The sequence below is a fragment of the Monodelphis domestica genome, chromosome 2 (genome assembly GCF_027887165.1).
Source record: "Monodelphis domestica isolate mMonDom1 chromosome 2, mMonDom1.pri, whole genome shotgun sequence".
In the NCBI taxonomy this organism is placed as follows: Eukaryota; Metazoa; Chordata; class Mammalia; order Didelphimorphia; family Didelphidae; genus Monodelphis; species Monodelphis domestica.
This window is the reverse complement of record NC_077228.1, coordinates 236,987,350-237,013,395: the sequence shown is the minus strand read 5'-3', so window position 1 is coordinate 237,013,395 and position 26,046 is coordinate 236,987,350. Positions and strand designations below refer to the sequence as shown.

Here is a 26,046-nt window from a genome sequence, read left to right as displayed (position 1 = left end):
TCAAATCACACATTGATACTTGGAGCTAGATAATTAGAGCTTATAGAGATGTCATGAGCATATTATAAAATATTGGACCTCTCTTTTCACTGTACATCAGTCCTTTGCTGTCTTTGCTGATGGCCTATCCTATTTATTTACAGATGTCCTGGAGATAGCTTAATTCCTGTTCCTTCTCATACAACAAAGCTCTTTTCTCTAGGTTTAACTCAAATATGTTCTGGGTTGGACTCCACAGATATGAAATCCAAAGATAGCATCTTCACAATAAGGGCTTCTGCACTTTGTATAGTTTTCTGTCGTAACTGCTTTGGCTGCTGAAAAGAAAGCCTCAGTGATGGTCTTCTTCCTTTAGGGGACCTCACACCATGTTAAACCATGCCCTGATATTAGAGGACAAACCAGGGGGAAAAGGTGAAAGCTGCATCTGTGAAATGTATTTTAACGAAATCATTTGGCACCTACAAACTATTCATGTATTTAAGACAGTTAGTTTACATTGGATGAAGACATTTCATAGAAATTTTCATACCTTCTCTACTGTGGGGTAGGAAGGGGAGGGTGGAAAAAGGAAAGACTTTTTGTGGAATCCCTTCCAACATAAACACACACACATTCCACACAAATTCTCTCTCTCTCTCTCTCTCTGAGAAAATGTTCTAGTCCCTCTTACTTCTACAGCTAATAATATTACTTCCCCATGACTGAAGAGGATGCGCTTTCCTTGGATTTATACCTTTCCAGGCAAACTAGTTTCATAATATTATGCTTACCATTCCTCATCACCATCACAGACTATCATCCCCAAACAGCATCCCTTTGCCAAATAAGTAAGACTACCTTTGTCCCTTAATTCTGTCTTTTGTTCTGTTTATAATAGGAGATGAGGAAATAGTGGGAATAGTAGAAATAGTCTTTCTAAAAACTGATGCAATCTGAATGCATAGCATACTTCAAAGCATACTTAAAATTTTTTTCTTTTTTTGAGGGGGGTGTCTGTGTTTTCTTTCACAACATGACATGACTGCACATATATAAACTATATCAAATTACTTGACTTCTCAATGAGGCAGGAGGGAAGGAAGGAAGGAAAAGAGAAAATTTCAAACTCAAAATTTAAAAAATGTTTAAAATTGCTTTTACATATAACTGAAAAGAATGAAGTATTAAAAAAAAGAAATAGTCTTTCTAGGGGGAGGAAAGACTGGTTTCCTAAGACTACCTACTAAATCCATCCATTACCTGATGATAGAGTTTGGTAGATATCAGCTCTGCATCAGAAAACCATTCCAGTTCATTTCCCCTAATACTGTTATAATAAAGCCTGCTTCTTTTAACAAAATTGAGAGAAAAGAAGCGAATGAGGGAGCAAGGAAGGTAGGAAAGAAAGAAGGAAGAAAGACAACTTTCCTGTTGGACAGATTCCAAGACCAGAGAGACCTAGTTTAAAGCAGTCTAGACCTTATTTTAGGGTATATGTCAAAGGCTTTTCTTAGAGAAAGGCAGGAGGGAAGGAGAAACAGTCACAGTTTCACAATACAGGGAATCTCCCAGAATGTATTTGGCTTTGATTCCTAATTCTTATCTCATCCAGCTGTACTGGGGTGGGGTGGGGGTGGGGGTGGGGGTGGATAGGGTAGGTAAACTTCATTGCTATTCATCTGTGGGCATGTCTCTTCCTTCTCGAGTAACATCCCTGACTGGTACTATTCTTCTGGTGAGACTCTTGGGGATACTGAGAAATCTGACACAGAAGGGAGCCTAGGTTGTTTGGTAGGTGCTTTAGGGTACCAGAATTCTTTCTCTCAACATGTGAACCTCTGGAGCTGAGTATCTGGTTTAAGGGTCAGAAAAGCAACATGACAATTTATGCTTGGTAAGAGACATGACAAATATGTCATTTTGGACCTATAGCTGTACAGTAGGATTCTGGTGATCAGCAGAAACAGATTCACTAGGTAAATTGGCTGGGATCAAACTTGGTTGGTGGGAGGGTAAGGATGGATTTTTCCTATGTCCTGGCTTTCTAGTTTAACTATTACACATATTGAAGAACTGCTGTTCTTCCTCTCCCTTTGTTACACAAACTTAGCTTCGGCTTCTGTCTCTCCCTTTGTTTCTCTGGGTTGGTGTATTTTTCTAGGTTGTTCATGTCAGTTCTCTCTCTTGGTTTTGGTGCCTGAGAGAGTTGGTGATGTCTGGTCTTGGAACAGGTCAAGTCTCAGTCACTCCAGCTGACCAGCCCTAAGCTCACAGTAATGCTTCTAGCAACCTGGTGTTCAGCTGCCTCATTACACAGGGACCTAAGGGGAAATTCACCTTGGGTGGGGAGGGAGAACAGAAAACAAGTATGGGGAAAGAGGAAAGGAAGGAAAACGTACTGATCCTACAGGAGTTTAGAATGGGAAAAGGGGGAGATATTTAAATTTTTATTGGCTGGGTAAAAAATAGCAATGTGGTTAGGAGAGATAAAGGAAAGGTTTTTAAATAAAATTTCTTTATTTAAAGAATCACCTTTGACTTAAGGGAAATACAAAAGAGAGAGGTGGAGGAAAAGATGATAAATCAATTCAGAAGCCCCATGTAGTAAGGCTAACTGAATGACAGTCAAGTGCTGGTAAAGAGGAGTAGCTGAGTTGACTCTTGAACATTTTAACTTCATTGCTGTTCATCTGTTACAAATGGGACACCAAAGTTATAAGCTGATAGGTCTGTTGGGAGTAATGGTAAAGAGTCCTAGAAGGAGGGGGGAGGAAAAGGATTGTGCATGTTAGAAAAGTAGAAATCTGGGCTTCTGTTTTGACAGTATTTGTAACATATGTCTTAGCTCAGCATTTTTCAAAGCTAATCTGTCAATAAGAGAATGGGCTGTTTTCACAATTAACCTGTGAGCTGCTTGGCATTCTCTAATGCTGTCGTTTCTGCTTTATTCTGTCTTTTGCCTTCTGGGATTCCAAGCTAGTTCTAGGTAAGGCATATTGACTGAGTTCCCAGCAGAGAGAGGGAGCCTTTGCCTTCCCAGGCAAATTCCTATGAGACACAGTGCTTCTTGTGCACATAGGCTGCCTATGGAAATTGGGAGGGGGTGTCTGGACAGAGTAGTTACATTGGTCAAGGAGACACTGAATCAAAGAGTCTTTGTGGACAGTCTTGTTCTGGGACATATGTTAAGGAGAGCTCACCATATCTGTCTGGAGGCACTAGTCAACTGACCAAACCTCCTCAGGAAATACAGGGAGTGAAAAGGAGTAAGCATTTTTGCAAGCCTCAAAGCACTTTTTAAATGAGGGTAAGTCCAAATATAGAGCCAGGATCAAGGGCATACAAGATAAGAATCCTTAACACACACACACACACACAGGTATGTTGCCCAACATGGCCAATCAGGGATCTTTACAATATGTTAAGGGAATGGGTACAGAGTTCAGGCAGGGGAGACATAATTTCATGTCAACTTCATCTAGGGCTCAAGTGGATAAGTCTGCCTTGGGCAATCTACTTGGTACTTACTAGAGTATCCAACCCAAATCTCCTTTTCTCTGTAACATCCAGCTTTTTATATAGATGGGAGGTGGGATAGGGCAGATGAAGATGTTCCTTGAATATAGTGCTTAGCAAAACATTTATATAGACACAGACCCACATAGTACTCTGGAGGCATGGGGTGTGTCATCAGTGGTCTCAGATTTCGTCCAGACAGAAGCCTACCTCCTGTCCTACCATTCTCTTATTCTTCTCTCTGTCTCTGTCTCTCTTCCTCTCCCTGTCCCACTCACCCTCAGCTTCAGGTGGAGTCAGGAAAGAGATCTGGATGAAAGGAGAGGATGTGAAGTAAGGTGGCTAGGGAACATGATGCAAGCCTCCAGATATGTACCTTGGCTGCATTCCGAGGCTGGAAACCAATTTCCTGGGCTCCAAAAGCACAGTTCTTTGACCAGTCATTCCTGAGAGGAATTGAAGCTACAGTATTGGAATCAGCTCTTTAGCCTCTGGGATTGTGCTCAAGGGTCTAGGTGGGAGGAGGAAGGTAAAGATACAGAAGGATTGCAGTTATTATGAAAATGCCAATTTTCATGGGTACATTGTATATATTAATTTATAAAAATCCATTCTACATATTACCAATTTAAGAAAAATCAGTGAAAATCCTGTTTACATTTCCAAATGTTAGTTTCTTTTTCCTTTAACAATAATAATAATTATAGCTAGCATTTGTATAGCACCTACTATGATTTCTTATTCATAATAATGTGAGAAACAGGTGCTATACCCACCATTTGACAGGTAAGTAAACTCAGGCAAACAGAAGCTAAAGAGGCTTGCCCAAGATTGCACAGCTAGTAAGTGTCGGAGACTGGATCTGAACTCAAATCTTCCTGACTTCTGGCACAGATCTCTTATCTAAGGTACCACCTAGCTGCCCCATTTCACAAACCTAAGAGAACACAAATGTATACCTATAGAAAAAACACTGCCTCCCTGACATAGATTAACAAGTAAGTCCAATAAAAGAGTTTAGAAAGAAAGAATATCTTTAACCATCTTGTTTAGGGGAAATAAACTAGTTTTCTTAAAATTTGCTCGAATGTCTTGTGGGGGCTGTGCCTGTGGATTAGTGTTTTGTTTTTTTTTCATGGCTAGTTATAGGTTCTATTTCCTTCATGAAGCTTTCTATGATCCCCTCATGTTGGTACCAACCTTTTCACTCTTTATAAAGAACAAGTTTTTAAAAGCACTTCGGTAGTGCACTTCACAGGAAAGACTGTGTCTCCTACTCAACTTTGTGTATATTTTATTCATCTACTAGATTACAAGTTTCTTAAGGCAGGGACAATCATTATCTAAACATTCTTCCTTCATATAGTATCCTTCATGTAATGGTACCTTGATATTTGTTGAATGAATGGATTAGCAAATGAAGCCACTAAAAGAAAAAACGAGAGCCAGCATTTATATAGCAGTTTAAGATTTGCAAAGGGGGCAGCTAGGTGGCTCAGTGGATAGAGAGTTAGGACTGAAGATGAGAAGTCCTGGGTTCAGATGTGGCCTCAGTCACTTCATAGCTGTGTGGCCCTGGGTATGTCACTTAATCCTTGTGCCTAGCCCTTACCACTTTTCTGCCTCAGAACTGATATTTAGTATGAATTCTAAGTCATAAGGAAAGGGTTTAAAATTTTTTGCAAAATACTTTACATGACCTTATTTGATCTTGACAACAACTCTGGGAGGTAGGTGCTATTATTATCCCCAATTTCCAGCTTAAGAAATTGAGACTGAAAGAGGTTGTGACTTGCCCAAGGTTACCCAGATAGTAAGCATATGAGGCACTATATTGGGTCTTCCTGGCTCCATGTTTGACATCCACTGTGCCAACTCCCTGTCTCAGAAATGTTACAGAAATAAAGGATCACGGAAAAAGGACCCTAGGGGATCTCTTGTTCTGCTGCTAGTGAAGTGCTGAGATGAGTGGTACAGCCTTGTTCTTATGAGATTCAACCTCTCTTCAGTTCGTTAATAACATAACATACTGCCCTAACCACTGAGCCCCCAAGATTCATTTACCATAAAAATTATCAAAATTTCGCTCTGACAAATGGAAATCCAGACCTTGTTGACTAAACTCAATGAGTTTCTTGACTACATTATTTTCCTTGAAGACCTAAGGATCTAACCCATTCATTTTTATAAATGAGGACACTGAAGTCCTTCGCTGACTTATCCAAGGTCACAAAGGTGATGAGTGAACTGTTATTTCAACCCAGGTTCCCCAATTCTGAATCTAGTGTATTCTAAAGCTCTTTGTCCTTCATTCCTTCAAGATGATTTGTTTTTTAATCTGTTCCCTCCTTTCTATTTCTATTACTACTCCTCCCTTCTTCCCTCCCTCCCTTTCTTTCTCCCTCTCTCCCTTCCTTCCTCCCACCCTCCCTCCTTTCCTTTCCCTTATTCCTTCCTTTCTCCCTTCCTTCCAAATTCTTACCTTCTCATCTTAGAATTGATTCTATTAGTTCTAAGACAAAAGAGCAATAAGGGTTAAGTAATGGGAGTTAGTTAAGTGTCCATGGTCACACAGCCAAGAAGTATCTGAGGCCAAATAGGAATTCAAGACCTCTCATCTCTAGGCCTGGCTCTCTATCCAAGCCACCTCACTGTTCCTCTGCCATTCTTTTTCAAGACCTTAGGAAACTGAAGGAAATAATAGGGAGAAGAGAAGGATCTCAGACCATAATAGGATACTATTCCAATAGCAACAACAAATGGTTGGAGAGGAATCAGCTCAGGAACAAAATATGTTAAGGGAAGATTTGAGGGAAATGGACTTTGAAGAATGGGTAGGATTTGGAAAGGCAAAGAATAGCTAAGAGCAATCCTGACTTAAGGAGTCACCAGAGTGGGGAGGCAGGAATGAATGTCATATTTAGGAAGAACAGTGATAAGATCAGCTTGCCTACTAAGAAACCCTGGAAACAAAAGCAGATTGTTATTGTTGTTGTAATCACTTTTCTGCAGGTTACTTTATTTTCATTATTCTGAAAAGGTTCTGGGTTTGAAAGAGTCAGAGATTAGTTAGGAGGTAGTCCCTGTTCTAATCCTCTCACCTGGTGAATAGTTTTTCCTTTTGTACCTAAGTTCTCTGATTCTCCCTTACTGTATCTTAGAAGCCCATGGTCACCATCAGCACCTTTTGCTGTAAAGATAAGAGTATCTTCATGCTTTTTGATTCTGGAGATGCTTAGCGAATGTTAGTCCTCAGATAACAGAGGCCTGGATTCTACCATGACAAGCTTGAATCCCTCTCTTCTCATCATATTCTTAAAAGCACTTGGTTGAGCTCTAGAGGTGAATATTCCAAGGAATTATGTCTTACCTTGTAAATGTGCTAACAAGGTTCTTTCAACCTAGACAATTCCTTATGTGATGCTTCTAGGGTGAACCAGGGAGTCTTTTTTTTTAAAATGATTATTTTAACTCAATATAATTAGTTTCCTTTACAATTTTAAGTATTTATTATTTAAAACATTATTCTGAGAAATGGTCTATTGACTTCACTGGATTTCCAAAAGAGTTCATCATGCAAAAGAAAAAAAAAGGCTAAGAATGCCAACTAGATGGAAAATCCTCAAATGTCTTCAGTTTAGTGGTTAGCTGCTCAGGGAGGCCCAAAGAAGCTAATAAAGATATTGCTAGAGTTGTAACTACAGTGGCACAACCAGCAATCTGTGTTGGTTGCTAAAAATTAGAGGATGAAGACAGAGCTTATATTCCTTCAGAATGTAGAACCAACTTAGTTCAGTACCTTTTTAGCAAGAATATTTATTTAAAGTAGGAAGTTTCTAAATAACCATACTGATAGTCATACACCAGGTGAACTCTTCTAGCCTAGACTCAAATGATTCCCTCCTCAAATGGTGGTCTTCTTAGCATTGCTCGTCTGTTGTCTCAAGTTCATCACCAATGGGAGTAAGGGTCATCTTGTGGTCTTAGTTTCTTAGGTATAAAGTATGTACATGTTCCATGTAAATTTATCTTGAAAAGCTAATTTGTGGGCTACTTATGAACTTTCTGATTCAAGGCATGTTTTATGATGTTTGGTCTGGGCATAGGAATTACTGGTTATGACTCTGAATCCTTCTAAATGTAACAAGAACTTTCCAAGTAAAAAGAACAACTCCTCTCCTTTCTACCTCTGCCCCCTTTCCACTAAAGAGTCTATGATTCATATCCACTCCATACACTAGTGTAACAACAAATTTCTCGCAAATTAAATTCAAGATCAACCAGACTAGAGACAATAGAACCGAGAGAGAGAGAGAGACTGAGATCATCTAACAAAATGCCAGAACCAATGAATAAACAAAAATGAGGGAGGAAAAAGAAAGAGGGAGCCTGGATGGTGATACTCCTGGGATTTCCTGGGAAGGTGGTTCTCAAGCCCATCCTGAATTTCTTGGCCCAAGATCATATTCAAAGCTCAGCTGCTCTGTGACAGCTAACCTCTTGCAGAGCAATTCAAGAAAATAACATCCTCAATAATTCAGCACCAGGAGAGAGGAGTTAAGAAGGAGAAAAATAACCCAGCTTCAGGAGAGAGAGAGAGAGAGAGAGAGAGAGAGAGAGAGAGAGAGAGAGAGAGAGAGAGAGAGAGAGAGAGAGAGAGAGAGAGAGAGAGAGAGAGAGGGAGAGAGAGAGGGAGAGAGAGAGAGAGAGAGAAAGAGAGAGAGAGAGAGAGAATATGTAGGAGGGAAAGAAAAGTAGTGGGAAGAAACAGAAGACTGAGAGTGTCAAGAAGAAGTAAATGATAAAGGTTTATATTTGTTCTAACCTACATATCCAGGTTTTTGTTCCTGGAAGGTTCTGAAAAGGGTCTTTCAATCCCAAACAAGGAATCCTAATTTATTCCTGGAGCACATAAGACACCATAATGTAGTGAACAGAACATTGAATTTAGAGCTGGGAGCCTTGGGTTTGAAATCCAATTCTGCTGCTAACTAGATTATGACCTTAGGGAAATCACTTACCTTCCAAAGGATTTAATTTCCTCATCTATAAAGTGAGAAGCAGTGTGGATAGAGAGCTGACCTTAGAACTAGGAAGATCAGAATATGAGTCTCACTTCTAACATGTATGTACATGTAGGTACATGACAGGTCAAGTCACTCAAACCCTGAATTTTCTGAATGTAAATTGTGAGGAAGGTAGCAATCTGCTTTTGTAGAGAGAATTGCTTCACCTGGGAGCTCTTTATCCCAAATAAAATCACTATACAGGTCCAATGTCTAACCTTCTACATATTGCAAGAATAACTTACTACATCTTCCCTAGATGAAATCTGAGGCCTATTTCAATGTAAAAAATCATATTCTTATCCTATTTTCTTACATTCCTACATTCAAGTTTGTTGTGAGTCTCAAATGAGCCACTATGAAAACACTTTGTAAAATATAAAGCTCTATCCAAAGGCAAATTACTGAATTTGGCTTCTCACAATTATAAGTTTTATAACTATGGGCAAGTCATCTAATCTCATGGAATCTCAGTTTCTTCTTCTGTAAAATAGGGATGAGATGATGTATGTTAAATAATAAGCATTTATTCAGTATCCACTACATGCAGAGCACTGGGCAAAGTACTAGAAATACAAGACAAAAGTGAAATAATACTTGTCCCTAAAGATATGTATATATAATATACAATATTGCAATATTTATTGCATATATGCTTATACTTAATATGTTCAAAATGAATAAAAGGTTGTTTTGGAAGGGAGGGCACTAGCATCTAGGGAGTTTCAGGAAATGATTCATGGGGAGGGTAGTGGTTAAGCTGAACTTAGAAGCACTTATTTCCTGGGGTTGTTGTGAAGATCAAATAAGATAATATTTGAAAATACTAAAGTGCTATATAAATGCTAGCTATTAATTTATTTATGTTTTTAGGTTATTAAATTCAGTGATTTCTGATTCTTCCTTTTTTGGTCTGTTACATTGATTTATCTTCCAATTTTTATTTTTGAGAAGTAGTGGCTCAATATAATTTGAGGTCTGGAAAAGATAGTCCTCTTTTTTTACTTAAAATTTATTTTTTTACTTTTTATTTTACTTTTAAATTTTATGAAAACCTTTAAATTAAAAATTATTATTTATTTTACTGGTCTAGATGTTTTGTACCTTCAAAATAAATTTTATTATTATTTTGCTTAGTGCTTTAAAGTTTTTGGCAGTATGATTGGTATAGTACAAAGTTTGTAAACTAATTTAAATTGTATCATTTTTTTTATTATGTTGGCTTAACTGAACCATAAGCTTTATAATTCTAATTAAATTGTTGTTTATTTCTCTAAGTATTTTTTTTGTAATTTTATGGAGGCAGTTGTAGTAATGGTAGGGTAGTGATCAAGTTGTTCAACCTTGCACTTCTGGAAGAAATCTAAGAATCATAATGAATACTTAAAAAAAGATTGATAAGCTCTTTTTTGGTAGACCTTAATTTAGGTGTTGAGTCAATATTCATTAATGATTTGGATTTACAGTTCTCTTTCTTTGCTTTATACCTCCCCTGGTTTAGGGATTAGGATGATATTTGTCTATAAGACAAAATAAATAAATTTGGTAGAATGTGTTCTTTCTCATCTTTAGGAATATTTTGTATAGTATTTGTATTACTCATTCTTTCAAAATTTGAAAGAATTTTTCCTGTATATTTATCTGGAGCAAGACTTTTTTTCCTTTCAATAGTTCTTTAATAACGAATTCAACTTTGTTTATTGAGGTAGATTTAATTAAGATCTCTGTATAGTGTTTGATTAATTTGGTTATTTTCAAAAAAATCGAGGGGTATATTTAAAAAGGATAATACTATGTTTCTTTTGAATTCTATTTTGTGGGCATATAATAGTATATAATAGGTTCCGATAATTCTTTTGAGTTTGTTGTTATTACACTTTACTCTTTCTTAGTTTAATTTTGATTTTCTTTCCTCTTTTTAGAAATCAGATTGGCTAATGCATTATCAATTTTCCTTTTTCTTTTCAAAGGATCAGCTTTTAGTTTTGATTATCAATACCATAGTCTTATTTCTATTTTACATATCTTATTTTGACTCTTCAGTATTCCTTCTTTTGTGCTAATTTTTGGTTTGTTTTCCAATTTTAAAATGTACTTTATTAATCCTCTCTTCCTATTACATTAATGTATGTTTTAGGTATATATTTTTTCTCTGAGGACTACTTTAGCTTCAACAGAGAAATTTTGATATATTGTCTTATCCTTGGTGTCTTTCATGTAGCTATTAATTGTTTCTTTGATTTCTTCTTTGACTTAGCCTACATTTAGGATTTCATTACATTTCCATTTATATCTATGTCTTTTGCTTGTGGTTCTCATCTTGTTTATTATTTTTGTTATGATATACTCTCTGTAAAAGAAATGTGTAGTATTTTTGCTTTTATAAAACATTTATTGGCAATTTTTGTGCTCTAGCAACACAAAAAGGCTTTGAAAAGATGAAAGAAAAAGAAGTAGAGATAATGATGGCTTGTAGGGATAACAATTAAGTGGGGATTTTTAAGAATGGAAGAGAGTTGGGAGCATCATGGAAGGAACCAGTAGATAGGAAGTGAATGAAGATTGAAAATAGAGAAAGGAGCTATCTATCTAGAATAATCTACATGAAAGTATAGGAATCTATGTGAAACTATAGAGTAATCTACATGAAAATATAGAAAGAGATGGAATCAAGATTACATGAAGGATGGTTATTCTGAGTAAAAAGATTAGCCATTACTTCATCAGATATGAGATTTAAAGTATAAACAGTGGCTGATGATGTTAAGAAATTATGACAGAATTAAGAGAAGTTGTGAGGTAAGGAGAAGGTGCAAAGGGAATTGAGATGTATGTCCTCCATTTTCTTTGTGAGATATGTGTTAAAGTCCTTAGTTGAAAGGATAAGATACAGTGAGAGGCTTGGAGAAAAGAAAGTTTGGGACAGCATCCCAAACTTAGATAGGGGAAAAGACGGATTGCTTTGCTGAAGTGATAAGCTTTATTTGAGAATGGATAACATATTTGTTGTGGTCTCAGTCAACATGGTTGTATGACTTCTTCCAACTCAGTAACCCAGCCTGTAAGTAGAAGCAAAGAAGGCAAATGGTGGAAGTAATTTAGGATTGGGGTTTTGCAAGGCATGAGTGATAATAGGAAAAGTGAGCATGGGATTTGGGAATAGAGGAGGTAGTGTAGCGATGAACTGGTTTAAGCCTGGAAAGAGAGGCGAATATAACCAGAGCAGAGGTTAAAAAGTTCTGGAAAGTTCTGAGGACATCAGAGATCTCCAAGTCCAAAGTGTAGGTTTAGGAAGAGGATTTCAGAATTCGTGATGATGAAAGTGGAATTGCAAGTGGCAATATAAAGGATAATAATAATAATAACTAGCATTTATGTAATGCTTTAAGGTTTGCAAAGCAGGTTACAAATATGTCTTTTTTTCCTCACAATAACCCTAAGGGTTAGGGGCTATTATTGATTGCATTTTACAGATGAGGACACTGAAATTGAGAGAAGTTAACAGACTTACTCAGAATTATATATCTAGTGAGTATCTAAAGTAGGATTTGGATTTGGGTCTTTATTAACTTGAGGTGCAGCTCTCTATCCATTAAGTCATCTAACTATATAGCTAAGTTGAAGTAGGGGGATAGATCATATGAATTACGCATATTGAAGAGTTGGGAGGTTAGAGTACTTCAAGGAATATCAAAATGGAAAGTCTAATTGTTTTAAAATATAATATCCATTTCTCATGGTTATCTCACATCTGGCACAAAGACAAAAGAGCAATGTGAAAAGATCTTCTATGCAATCCTATTAATTTCTTAAAGAACTTAAAAGCTAGGACCAGTACAATCTATAGAATTTCACCCTTTTCTGTAAAAAAAAAAAAAATTAAACTCCAACACCAACAAAAGGGCAGGAACCAAAAATCAGAGAATAATTATAAAAGCTGGATTGGGTAGTTCTCAAATAAAATGGAGAATTGTCATGAGGACAGAAATCTCTTAACATGAAGATAGGAGTTGAAGTGGAACAAGACACTATGAACCATGCACTAAACTCACAGAGAAAGGAGAAAGAATGTTTTGGGCTTTAGTAGATAATAGCTAGTAGGATTTGGATTGGGTGATAAATTTGGACAGAAAGAACCTCAAAAGAGGAGAGGTTACTAAATTATAGTGGTAGTGGGAAATCCTGGAAGTGGCAATGGCATATAAGGATTATTCTGATTCCTTCCTTGAATTCATTGAGTTTTGGGGGTAGAGGTAGGTATATGAAGGAAGGTACATGAAGTACTGGAAAGGATGCAGGGATGCAGTATCATTGGGTGTAGGCAGGTTTCAGTGAAAACTAGAAAATGGAGGAAAAAGGTCTAAAATGAAAGGAAGTTTGTTAATTTGGGAATCAGAAGTTGCAGGGGGCATAGTTGAAGAGCTGATGAATATGGAATGGGATACTGAGAGGGCAGGGTTGGGACAGATGAGGAAGAGACAAGGAAGGTGTGGGATATAGGAGGGAGTTTGCTTTTTGGCAGCTCAGCAACATAGGGACTGGTAGAATAAGAAGAGGCACAGATTGCTAACAAACCACTGTGAAATTGAGTCCAGCCAAAATATCAGTGGATTGATGGAGGCAACTTCCACTACTAAAGGCAGGTGAAAAGAATACTTAGACTTAGTACAGCCTGGAAGTACTGATATGGCCTGGTGTTGCTGAATCTTCTGTACTCTCCTGAGGCATTCAGCAAGCAAGATATCTGGTATTTTTGGTCTGTTGGACTTGCTTAAACCTCAAAGCATTACATGTATATCAGCCAATGTTCTTAGTACTCCAAAGTATTAATAATCAGCAGTTAGGTGACCCATTCTGAGCTTTAAGTCTCCCTGAGTTCAAATCTGGCCGCAGATACTTACAAGCAGGGTGACTTTAGGCAAACCACTTAACCCTTTTCCCTTAGTTTCCTCATCCATAAAATGAGCTACAAAAGGAAATGGCAAATCAAGTCAGTATCTTTGCCAAGAAAACCCCAAATGGGGTTATGAAGAGTTGCGCACTACTGAAACAACTAAACAACAACAAAAATTATTAATATTCACTTGCTCTATCAATTTTTCTAGCTATAGAGTAGGTCTTATTCTCTAGCCTTTAGACAAACCCTAAATAGCCAAATCTAAATATTAAAATAAATAAAAATAAACACGTTTATAGACAGATATTTAAGGTAAAAGACATCTCAGATGATAAGGAAAAAGCAGTCAGGGACTTATCCTTATTCATTTGCTACCCTCTTGTTATTTTTTGCTCTAAAGCAAACTAATAAAAAAGTTTGTTTTTTTAAACTTAGACAAAGAAATACACAAAAAAGCATGAATGATTCTTTTAAAAAAACCCTTACCTTGCATATTAGAATCAATACTAGTACTGGTTCCAAGACAGAACAGTGGTGAGTGCTAGTCAATGGGGGTTAAGTGACTTGCCCAGGGTCACACAAGCATGAATGATTCTTGATGAGTCATTCACATAGTGAAATAGCACAGTATGTAAGAGTGTATGTGTCCAACTATGGAAAGGATAGGTATCTTGCCCTCTAAGAGTTTATAGTTTCTTTCTCCTTTTTGGTCCTGATTTGAGATTTCATCAGTGGCAGATGCTCCCTTCACCAATGCACATCAGCAGATTTTTTTAAATTAATTTTTTTCAATTAACAAAATTTATGTTTTCTACCTCCCCTTTCCCCATAGGAAACAAAATCCTTCTAACAAATAATGTATAGTTAAACCGAGCAAATTCCTACAATGCTCATATTCAGAAATGTATGTTTCATTCTCCCTATTTATCCTATTACTTCTCTGACAGGAGGTGGGTAGTAGTCATAGACTCCATGGAATCGTGTACAGTCATTGCATTGATCAGAGTTCTTAAATCTTTCAAGTAACAACTTTTCTATATTTTATAGTCTTTTTATTATTGCCTGGAGGCCATTGAAAGATTATATAACTTTTTGATGGTCATACACCATGCCATTTTACCTTTTTGGTATTCATTCACTCAAAATTTAGAGTTGGAAGGACTTCAGATATTATGTACTCAGTTCTCTTCATTTAACAGAGAAGAAAACAGTGGTTTGGAGAAATTAAGTGACTTGTTTAAGACTACATAGGTAGGGGCAGTTAGGTAGCACAAGAGATAGAATGCCAGGTCTTCAGGTCAAAGGACCTGGGTTCAAATCTGGCCTCAGATATTCCTAGTTGTGTGATCCTGAGCATGTCACTTAAGCCCAATTGTTTAGCTCTTGCCTCTTTTCTGTCTTAGAACTGATGCTAAGACAGAAGGCAAGGACTAAAAAAAAAAAAACAAATTAATGTAGCAAAAAGTCAAGCTAGATTTCCAACCCAGTTCCTTTGCCAGATCACCACCACAATACTTTCCCCATTTTGTCTACTTGCTAAGTGAATGTTTTTCATTCATAGTTATAGTGGGCACAGTTCAAGAAAGATGTCTCAGAGGCTATAAAGGGAGGTCAGTGCAGAAAAGGCAGGAATTAGGAGCAGCTCAATTTAGAATCAGAGTCAAAACAGACCTTTACAAACTTATTCAGCATCTACCTCATCAAAGCAAATCTTGAATTCCACTAAAATGTTTGGAAACTTTAGGGTCAATGCTGAGCTTGTGGAATGAATAGTATCAGCAGAGGCAACATGGGGGATACATACATAGAGGTCTAACATAATCTCTCATACTTTCTTTGTTACAGTAATAGTAACACTTTTTTATATATTTTACACTTTATATGCATCATTGCCTTTGATCTTACAACTACCCTGTGAATAGGTACTGTGTTTTCATTTTACAAATGAGGAAACTGAAGTTGATTAAAGTTAAATTTCTTACTTAAGGTTACTAAGCTAGTAAGGTCTTCAAAATGGGGGTCACAGGTTGACCATAAGGGGTATGTGATCATTCAATCAAATGAATCAAAGGATATAAAAACAAAGAGTTTCCCACCTCCCAGTAATAACTAAACCTGGGACTTATATCTTTATCACAACCACAACTTCCTTTATTCTCCTAGGTTCTCCCAATAAACTGTCATACTTAACTTTTGTGCAAGGTCCCAATTTTCATCCTTTAGAGATAGGAACTGGCTCTTGAGAGTATTTATATAACCTAGCTGCTTCTTGGGTACCCACAACAGTAGCTGTTCAGGTACCATTGGAAAAATTTTGCCCTCACAATGCCCCCTGTGTATCCATCCTCTTCCTCCCCAAATCACCTGGCTGCAGCACAAACCCCATAGAGGGAAGCTCTTGGCAATAACTGCTGAGTAAGAGCTTTGCTTTCCCCTCCCCTTTTTTGTTTTTGGTGGGAATAGCTACACAGAATGAGCAGACATAGATGTATTTTGTTCTTCACAGAGCTTAATTAAATAATTACTTCTCTCTCACAACCCACTAGAAATTCACTTCCAAACTCCCCAGTTACTAGTGAGGGACCACTATCCTTCCAGTTACCTAGGCTTACAAACTCAGTGACCTCTTTGACTCTCCATGTCTCATCTATCCAATCACTTGCTAAATCTTGCCATTTTTACCTCCATCATATCTCTTATATTTGTTTATGTCTTTTTATTTACCCAACCACCAGTCTTGTCCAGAGCCTCAATACCTCTTACCTAAATTATTGTAATGACCTTCTTATTAGCATCCTTGCCTGTTTTTTCACCATTTTAATTCATGTTCTACAAAGCTATTAAAGTGATTTTCTTAAAGCATAATTCTGTCTAGGTTGCTTCCTTACCCAATAAACTCCAGTGATTCCCTATTGCCTTTAAGACAAAATATTAATTCATCCTCACCTCATACCTTTAAAATGTTTATTTTTTGTAATTTTAAATAATGTACATAATTATGAGTACTGTGGTTTATTTACATAATTTATAAATAAGTTCATAGACACACAGTGAGCGTACCTTCTCAAAAAACTTTTTAGGGTTTGCAATCAAAGAATTTGGAGACCCTGACTGATGTAATATTGCTTCTTCTGCCTCTATCTCTTACCAGTTCATCTGCAAGTGAAAATAATTCTGGCTAGTGGCATGGAACAAAGATGGAGATCTTTCTCTGGCTTTGGTCCAGGACACAGTTTTCCAGCCTATAATTTCAAGATGCAGACTCTTTCCTCCACAATTACTTTCCTACAAATTATTTTGTATTATATTTATTTTTTATCTATCTATCTATCTATCTATCTATCTATCTATCTATCTACCTCCCTAATAGAATGTAAGTTCATTGAATGCAATTAATATTTTCTTTTCATCATTTTTACACTCAATGTGTTTGCTGATTAATACAAATTTTTGATTAGTGTCTATATATGTGAATCATTTTGTACTGTCTAATAGAATGTGGGTTCTTTGAAGGCAGGGAATGATTAATTTTTGAATTCCTATGGATCAAGACAGTGCTTGGCACAAAGTAAGAGTTAATAAATGCTTATTGAATACATAAGTGAGATTATCACTAAGATGGGAGATTATGAGTAGAATGGGCATCCATGTGCCATGAATTCTAGTGGACCGGGATTTAAAATTTTTTTCTTACACCTTCCCTTCTGTTTTAGTATCAGTTCAAAAACAAAAGAGAGGTAAGGGCTTATCAACTTGCCCAGGGTCACACAGCTAGGAAGTATCTGAGGCTAGATTTGAACCTAAGGCCTCTGAGCTACAGGCCTAGCTATCCCTGAACCAAGATTTCTTGACATAACACTCCAATCACCTGGCTCTCTCCTTCCACAGGCAAGGGTAGCATAATAATATCATAATAGTGCTAGAAATGTGACACAAGGGTAATTGTGGATTACGTGAGAACTGGAAAGGTGGGATCTTAGCTATGTGATGAGCAAATAAATGAGGAGTTCTTTTTCAGACAAGATGAATTTTTCCTTCAAACATGAAATATGAAGGGTCCATCCTGGTTGAGATTTTTCTGCCTTTCCATCAAATATTAAAAACAGCCCCCAGAAATGGAAGTTTTCACCTATGGTCTAAGAGATCAATATTATTTAGTGATCCACTAAAATCTATCTTTCTGTCTGTCTCTCCCTCTTTCTTTGTGTCTGTCTGTCTCTCATAAACACTCACACACACATACAGAGTTCAGAAAGTAGGTAGTGGTATGTGAGATATGAAAAAACCTCTCACCATGTTACTGACATAGCACTTTCTCACCACTATGTCTTTCTTTATGAAGCACTACAAGTCAGTCTTGGCCTCTTCTTTTCTCTACCTTCCTGTATCTGTTTCCTGTAATACCAGTCTTGGACAAAGCTATCCACCAAGAAGCAGGTGGAGTGGCTGTGGTCTGAGTATCCTGTTCTCTGCACCATCACCCACCTCTTGCTCACCCAAACTGGCATGATAAATTACTCTGTCCAAACTTAACACACCTGGAAAAGCCTGCTCACTGACTGTAATTAATACACTGGGGAAAACAGACCCAGACTTTTTGTACACAGCCACAGAGATCCTTCTTTATGAGTGTGCATGTACATGTGCCCATTTCTTCTCAATTTTCTCCTTCAACACAATAAAAAATATCCTAAACCTAGCTTATTTTGTGAATAACCCCAAACAGCATACATCAAAGATTTCATCAAGCAAACTAAAGGAGTCACTGGGGATGGCCTAGCTGAATAAACTGCTTACTTACTCACTGTCCAGCACCTAAGTGATTTTTCTGTGTATGCAAGGTAGGATGAGAAATTATGATAATTATAAGCAGGAATTTTTGTTATAGGAAACATCTCACAAATTGGCCTAGGGACAAGTAGTATGAAGCTTGTTTAGAGAGGAAACAGAGCCCGGATGCCAGTGCCAGCCCATTCCCAATTATAACTAATTACTCATAACTATAGGAATGAATGTGAATGAAAAAAGAATTTAAGTACTTTCCAGACACTATGCTGGGGATACAATGTAGAGAGTTTTGCTTTTGAGGAACTTACATTCTAGTAGGGAAAGACAACACAGATGAGAATAAAAGACAGGAAGAGGAAGGTGGTAAGAGGAGGAGAAAAGGCTGAGAGGATATGTACAGAGATAGTAAGTTGATTTGGGTAGACAGTTGCATTACTGAATGGGCTAAATGGGCTGTGAAAGAATAGTATGGTCTAGGGACTAGACTATTTTGTACTCAATCAGACACCAATCAACAGAGTTGGGATGGAGGATGAGCATTCCAAAGATAAGTGGGCTATACTTCCTGAGACACTAGGAATAAAGATTCTAGAGGTTCCCTGTTCAGAGATCAAGGTCCAGTGAGAAAGGTTCTGGTCCAAGGGAAGAGAAGGAGAACCATGAAGGCAAGCAAATGGTAAGATGGCTATAAAGAATATGAAGGTGAAACATGGTTTGTTATCTATCATTAGTCAAGTGCTATTGTGAGCTAAGTTTAATTTGAACTGGGTAACTAATCACCTAGTTTGGGCTAGAGGGCAGGAACTCCAAAGATGAGTGGATTAACTTTCCTAGAGACTAGAGACAAAGCATCTGGAGGCAAAGGTGGAGAGGTCCATTGTGGAGGATGCCTTGTGGGGAAAAGGGTAGCAGTGTCAGACAAGTAGTCCTATGGCCTTAGGGAACAGCTGGATGGCTGGATGATATATGAAGGTGAAGCATGGTGCTCTACTCTATTGTTTTTGTGCTGCTGAAGAACTGTAAGTGCTGCCAGAGTTCTTTAAATTAAGCACCTCGGACAGAGCTCCAGACACCCTGCCCTAGTTATAGCTCTTGAAATGACTATGAAAGGCTCCTTGGTCCATGCCTTGGCTAAGGGATGATGGAATAAGTAGGAAGGAAAAACCAAATGAAGGTTTTTGATGCTGTTTGGACTCTATTAGTATTTACCACTTGGTAAGAATTGTTCTGTCTGTGTTGAGCTCTGGGAAAAGTATCAGATGTGTAATATGTTGATGGGATATAAGATGAGTGAAAAAAGGTTTTTGTAGCTGTGGGTACATCTGTGGGTAAACTCTTAGTTTAATTGACAGGACAATTAGGATGTTATCTACATCTTGCAAAAGGTTTGGGCAGTAGTGGTCAATCAGGACTATTACCAGGTCCTTCAGGTTTCTAATCTCCCTAGTTTTCAGAGCCCTTTCCTTTCCAGGGTTGCTAGAGGCTCACGCAGACTATTTAGCTAGTTCTCATTATTCTTTGTAATCAGAATTCCTTGCTAGGAGATTATTTTTGAAGAGGCCTTTAAGGTGAACTTCTGAAAATGGGCTCCTATTTAGTCAGATTCCATTTAGTTGAGGCAAAGGATAGCAGTTTTCAAGAGGAATCAAACACAGGTAACAATATCTCAGCCTTTCCTCCTCCTTCTCTTACCACCTTACTTTCAGGATCCAATGCCCAAATGCCTCAGTCTTTGCCTGCCTATGTCTCACCAAGGACGTCTCTCTTTTCCTTCTCTCCCTGCTCCCTCCCTTTCTCCTTTTTTTTCTTCCCTGCAAGAAGATTTAGAAGGAATAAATTTAGAAGAGGAGATAGACATTGTGTATATGGATGTGTTGCCCATGTGTATGTTTTTAAGATCAGGTTAAGGCCATCTTTATAAAAATCTGCCTAATTTGAGAAAAAACTCAATTCATAAAAATCTGAACTTACAAAACAGAAACCATAAGGCTATAATTCAGTTACCCTTGAAAGGAAGATCATTGCTTTATATCTGGAAGGAACTTTAAAGTCACTTAGCTCAACCTACTCATTTTATATCTTTTACATGTTTTCCCAAGTCACTTAACATGTTATTTAATTTATTTTAAAAATTTATAAGTGGAAATTTAAGATTGTATAAAAGAAATATATAATTATCCTCAAAACAGTGGATATAAAAAAACAGTGGATAGAAGGACCCTGAGACCACTATACAATTTGAGGATAAGGTAATATTTATTGTATATCTCTTAGTAGGGAATTTGTAATGAATGTATTTCTACTGGTAAAACAGAATGAATTACCTCAAGGAAATCTGTTACTTGTCCTAATTATCTTCCAAATATTCATTTTTGTCATTATCAAGGAAATTGTCAGGAAATTAATCAAAAGGAGCTTCTTAAAAGTATAGAATCTTTCAGAAACCTCTCAGTCCACTATATATTTCAACAGTGACGCTAAAATGAATCAATGGATAAAAAAAAAATTTCTTAAGTGCTTATTGGTTGCTAAACATTGTGCTAAGCACTGGGGGTTCAAAAAGGAAACTGACTCAACTCAGAGAGCTCACATTTTAATTGGGGAGAGAACGCATATAGTAAGTAAGATTTAGTCATAGGGCAGATGATTCTGAGGGTGGAGCTGAAGTGTAGTTGGCAAAGCCCAAGGAGTTCTTAGGGTCCAATGGCAGGTAAGATGACAGTGCCTGGAGGTCTGGCAGGCAGTCAGAATAGATAGAAAGGTCCAGTGAATCAGAGGATCAAGTGGTAAGATAGATAGTAAAGCTTTGTGGTGCCCCCATCTTCCCAGAATTGTAGTTGGTAGCTCTCTGCTCATTTAAGCAGTGTAAGTGGACATAGCCCCTAGCATGGAAGGTATCATCAAAGGGACATGGACCACCACTATTGGAAAATATTGAAAGTAGGCTGGAAATTTGGCACAGAGTGGGAATTCTTTATTATCTCCTTTGCCATGTTGTGGGAATGAAGATGAGAGAGTTATTGTTTAGTCAGGAAGAATGGAGGGGAGTGAAACATAGCAGGAAAGTTGGGTGGGAAGAGTTTCCTGATGTTTATTCTTCCTGGGGTGAATGAATGGGATCTGGGCTTGACATAAAGGGAATGGAAAAAGAGAAAGGCTGGTAGAAGGGTGAGAGGAAGGGTAGTCCATGCCTATTGGGCCCATTGTTGGGGAAAGGAAAACCTATTCTAGATTTAGACAGTTTAAATTATTTTGAAGTTTTTTCTTGTGTTTAGTTAAAATTTGCCTCTGTATCACTGGTCCTACTTCTGTTTCATGGGACCAAATAGAATGAATTATTTATATGATAATACTTAATATAACTGAAGAAAAACTTATGTTTTTCCATAAGTCTTTTGCAGGAAGACAGCCCCACTTCTATCATTTGGCATGATTATAAGCATCCTCTTTCACCATCTTGGTCATAATCCATTTTGTCAATTGTTCTGTGGCACTCATTAATGTAGCCTAAGATTGTATTAGCTGTTTTGGCAGCCACATAACACTACTGACTCTTAACAAATTTTTATTCCATTAGAAATTTCTAAGTCTTAGCAGTCATGCACTGCTTTCTGGTCATATCTCTCCATATTATACTTTTATAGTTGATATTATGAACTGATGTAGGACTTTACATTTATACCAAATAAATTTTATATTATTAGCCTCAATCCATTGTTCCATCCTGTTAAAATCTTTGTTTTTTCCAACTTTGGGTCATCTACAGATTTGGTAAGCCTGCTGTCTAGAATTCCATTCAATCACTTATAAAAACATTGAGCAGAATGGTTTTTGGGGAGCTGGGTTCAGCCCTATAACTTCACCTGGGTGGGTAATTCTTGTTGTGGCAATTCTATCTACTAATGAAAATTTATAACTTATTAATTTTAAACTCTTCCCTTCTGTCTTAGTATACTTAGTACCAAATCTAAGGCAGAAAAATTGTAAGGGCTAGATAATTGGGATTAAGTGACTTGCATAGAGTCACACAGCTAGGAAGTGTCTGAGGCCTCCTGATTCTGGGCTTGGCACTCTACCACTACCTAGTTGCTCCCAAACTTGTAATATAATCTTAGAAACTTTTCTAGGGGACACACTGAGTGGCTAAATGATTTGCCTGTGGATATACACCTAGTATGATGTTTACCAATGAAATCACAGTTTTGGGCAGAAGTAAAAATAATTTCATTGTCAAAACTTGAATTTGAGACAGAACCCACACCTAGGTCTTCCTTCCAAAGCCAGCCTTCCATTTGCTATACCATGATATCTTGAGTAGAATATATACATATGCATATATATACATATATAATGAAAAACAATACACATGTGAGTCAATCTATATCATCTGAATGTAACCACAACACACAATCTGGATGGCTGGAATGAGGACTGTCAAGGAAACACTGCCGTAGTGAGGATCCCTGCTTTAGCAATTGGTATTACATAGTCAACCCTTAATAAATCCATGGTCAAATAAGGAACACAGCTAATCCAAAAGAAATCACCAAAAAATAACTTCAATTTGGCTCAAGATCATATTGTATTACACTTTCACTTTTAACATTTTTCTATTTTGTTTGGGCTAATACCAAACCCAGTTTGAATTCCCTGCGTAAATATGTTTCCTTTGTATTCCCAGTGTCTAGCTTAATAATTGCTTGTTGGGGTGGATTAGGTTGATGGCAAGGAGAGACTGACTAGAGTATATTTGGGCAAAATGGAGAAACTAGCTTTGAAGCAAGCATTTCTTTCTAAAGTGCACCACCCATCTATGTGAGGGCCTTTGAGAGTTGAAAAAGGTGAAAACTTTAGTTTTTGGGAAGCTTTCTAGTCAGTTCATGGTATTATGGTGGAGTGGATTGTTGGAAATGGGGTCAGGAAAATCTGAGTTCAAATCTTATCTTAGACACTAGCTGTGTTACCCTGGGCAAGGCACTTAAACCACAATAATACCTACCTCAAAGATCAGGCTCAAATAAGATGATTTGTGTATAATTCTTGGCATACTTTCAGTGCTATAAAATATTAGTTATTATTATTAGTTAACTCCCACCTCCAGGCCTTAGTCACAATTCAGTGACTACAGCCATTGGCACTTTGATGATGGTTGGTGAGGGGACCTTCCCTCTTGCCAGCTGAACACTAGAATGTTTACGTGATCAGATAGCACATCATCTTGAATACGACCAGCCATTCACTGAGTGGGGCACAATGCCAATAAGGAACCTGATAAGGATCCTGGGGGAGAGCCAATAAATGCTGCTAGAGGAAAACTAGATTTTCTGAATAACCCTCAGACTCAACAGAATCCCTTTTAATTCCATCTTTGTTTAACTTCCCAGTTCTGCCCCTGTGGGCCACCAATTCCTGGGTCTTTCTTGGAAAATTTCAGGTGAGAGCTAGGTGGGGAGTGAGAATATTTTATAGAGAGCCTAAGAAATGCCATCTCTTCTGGCTTCTGTTTCTACCCCCAAACTTCCCCTCCAGAAATGAATAGGGAATCCCAGAAACTTTAGGAATTCATTATCAGTAGCTCTCAGAAAAGTATAACATCACACCTGTCAAAAACAATCCTCCAAAAAACAACAAAAGAGAAAGTCTTTATACCTTTGATTCAGCCAATTTTCCCCTGGGGCACTCTGGACTCTAAGAAAAGAAAGAAAGAGAAGGAAGAAAGAATTACAATCAATGGCTGTAATCATGAACTTGGTTGCTGGAGATGCTATTTGATCACTGCCTAGTCAAGTTTGGAACAGGAGGTATTATCTCCCTAGGAGTTCTCGGAAACCTGCCCAGGTTAAATTCGCTGCTGTCAGGATTTCAAGTGTGGCCAGAATTGGACATTTTACTTAGCAGGCAAAGACAAAGGAAAACAACATTTTGGAACCATCATCCAGATTTTCCAAATTTCTTTTCTTTCTTACTCTAAGAAGGTTCCTTTGATTTGATTTGCTTTTCTCCCGAGTCTGAGGGATTCCCCCTTATTTCTTCTCCCTCACCTGTACAGCAGATGACAAGGTTCCATTTTGCAGACTGTCTATGGCAAATATTGAATCTCAAGCTGGATTACACCTGCCACCCAACATATGTCTAATTTAACTCCTCTGAGACTCAGTGTGTACTCATAGAATATAATTTAATTTTTACTATGGTTTAATAAACAACATTATTAGAAAGATAAAATATACTGCTCTTGCTATAAAAGAAATCATACAAGAACTCTATATTTGAATAAATATTTTTTGACCATCTATTGTTTTGAATTATATGTATTATCCCTTGAACACAAGTGACTTAGATAATTGAAGTTTGCAGTTTGCAGAAATAATGGTAATAATAATGATATATGATAAGGAATGGTGATGTCATCATTGGAAGAAACTATTGACTCAGAAATTGTTTCTACCACTGCAGTTCATCATTTATCTATCACACTCTGATTTCCAGTTAAAGTGGTCTTGCCATTTCCCAACATTTTATTCTTTTTTTTTTTTTACCAAACCTTACCTTCTATCTTAGAATCAATACTAAGTATGGGTCTGTGGCAGAAGAGTGGTAAGGATTAGGCAACTGCTATTAAATTATTTGCCCATAATATATATACATATACACACATACATACATATATATATATGCCTATATAGGCATATATATAAATACAATATTGCCCAGGATCACACAGCTATCTAAGGCCAGCTTTGAACCCAAGACTTCCCATCTCCAAGCCTGGCTCTCCATCCATTTAGCTGCAACCTAGCTACCCCCTAACCCCCACATTTTATCTTCTACCATCATGTCTTTGTACAAACTGTCTCTCATGTTTGGAAGGTTTTTCTCTCTTTACCTTAGACTCTTAGAATCTCTAGCTCCCTTGCTTGGAGGTGTAAGGTTTTAAACAGCTCTTTCTAGACACTACCACTTCATCAGAAACTATTTTGTATAGACTTCCCAATTATTTATCTGTTCATGTTTCCCTCAGTAGAAAGTAAAGTAAATGTAAGCCCAATTGAGGTAGGTAATGTTTCTGCTTTTCTGTATGTTTGTATTTCTAGAGCTTAGCACTAGGTTCCTCATATATAGTAGGCACTTAATAAATGCTCATTGAATTAAATTAGTAGATAATTACTAATGAGTTGCCTAAGGCTTTGAAAGATTAATTGAGTTGCCAAGAGTTTATTAGCTAGTATCAGAGGTGGGATGTGATTTCCTCTTTCTTTGACTCCAAGCTCCATCCTGCCCAACAATACTGACAATGCTACATTTAAATAGGGTGTTAAGCTTTGGAAAGTATTTCCCTTTTTTTGACTCCAAATTTAAAAAATTCTCTGTATCACTCTTGATAAGAAAAATACCAATTAAAATAACTCAGAGGTATTATCTCACCTATAAGATTGATATGACAGAAAATGAAAACGATAAATGTTGGAGGGAATGTGGGAAAATTGGGATACTAATACACTGTTGGTGGAATTGTGGTCTGATATAACCATTCTGAAAAGCAATTTGGAACTATGCTCAAAGGACTAAAAAAACCATGCATATCCTTTAATTCATCAAGACCATTACTAGATCTATATCCCAAAGAGATAAAAAAAGATAAAAGGACCTATTTGTACAAAGTCCTGATAAGCAGGATGATTTCAGAAAAGTCTGAGAAATCTTATATGAACTGATGCAAAATGAAGTAAGCAGAACCAGAAGAACTGTACACAGTAACAGCAATATTTCTTGATAAACAATTTTGAATGACCTAGC

The 26,046-nt window shown here is 37.2% G+C and overlaps 1 protein-coding gene across 8 annotated transcripts in view; it reads right to left on the bottom strand.

The window, feature by feature from the left end:
* The window catches only part of RBFOX3 (RNA binding fox-1 homolog 3), a 1,135,878-nt gene that overhangs the window by 271,108 nt on the left and 838,724 nt on the right, over positions 1 to 26,046 (bottom strand). For all 8 annotated transcript variants that reach the window (XM_056814226.1, XM_056814231.1, XM_056814224.1 and 5 more), the window contains one exon: positions 23,899 to 23,937. The gene's annotated coding sequence lies outside the window, so the exon portion shown is untranslated. The remainder of the gene's footprint in view (positions 1 to 23,898; positions 23,938 to 26,046) is intronic.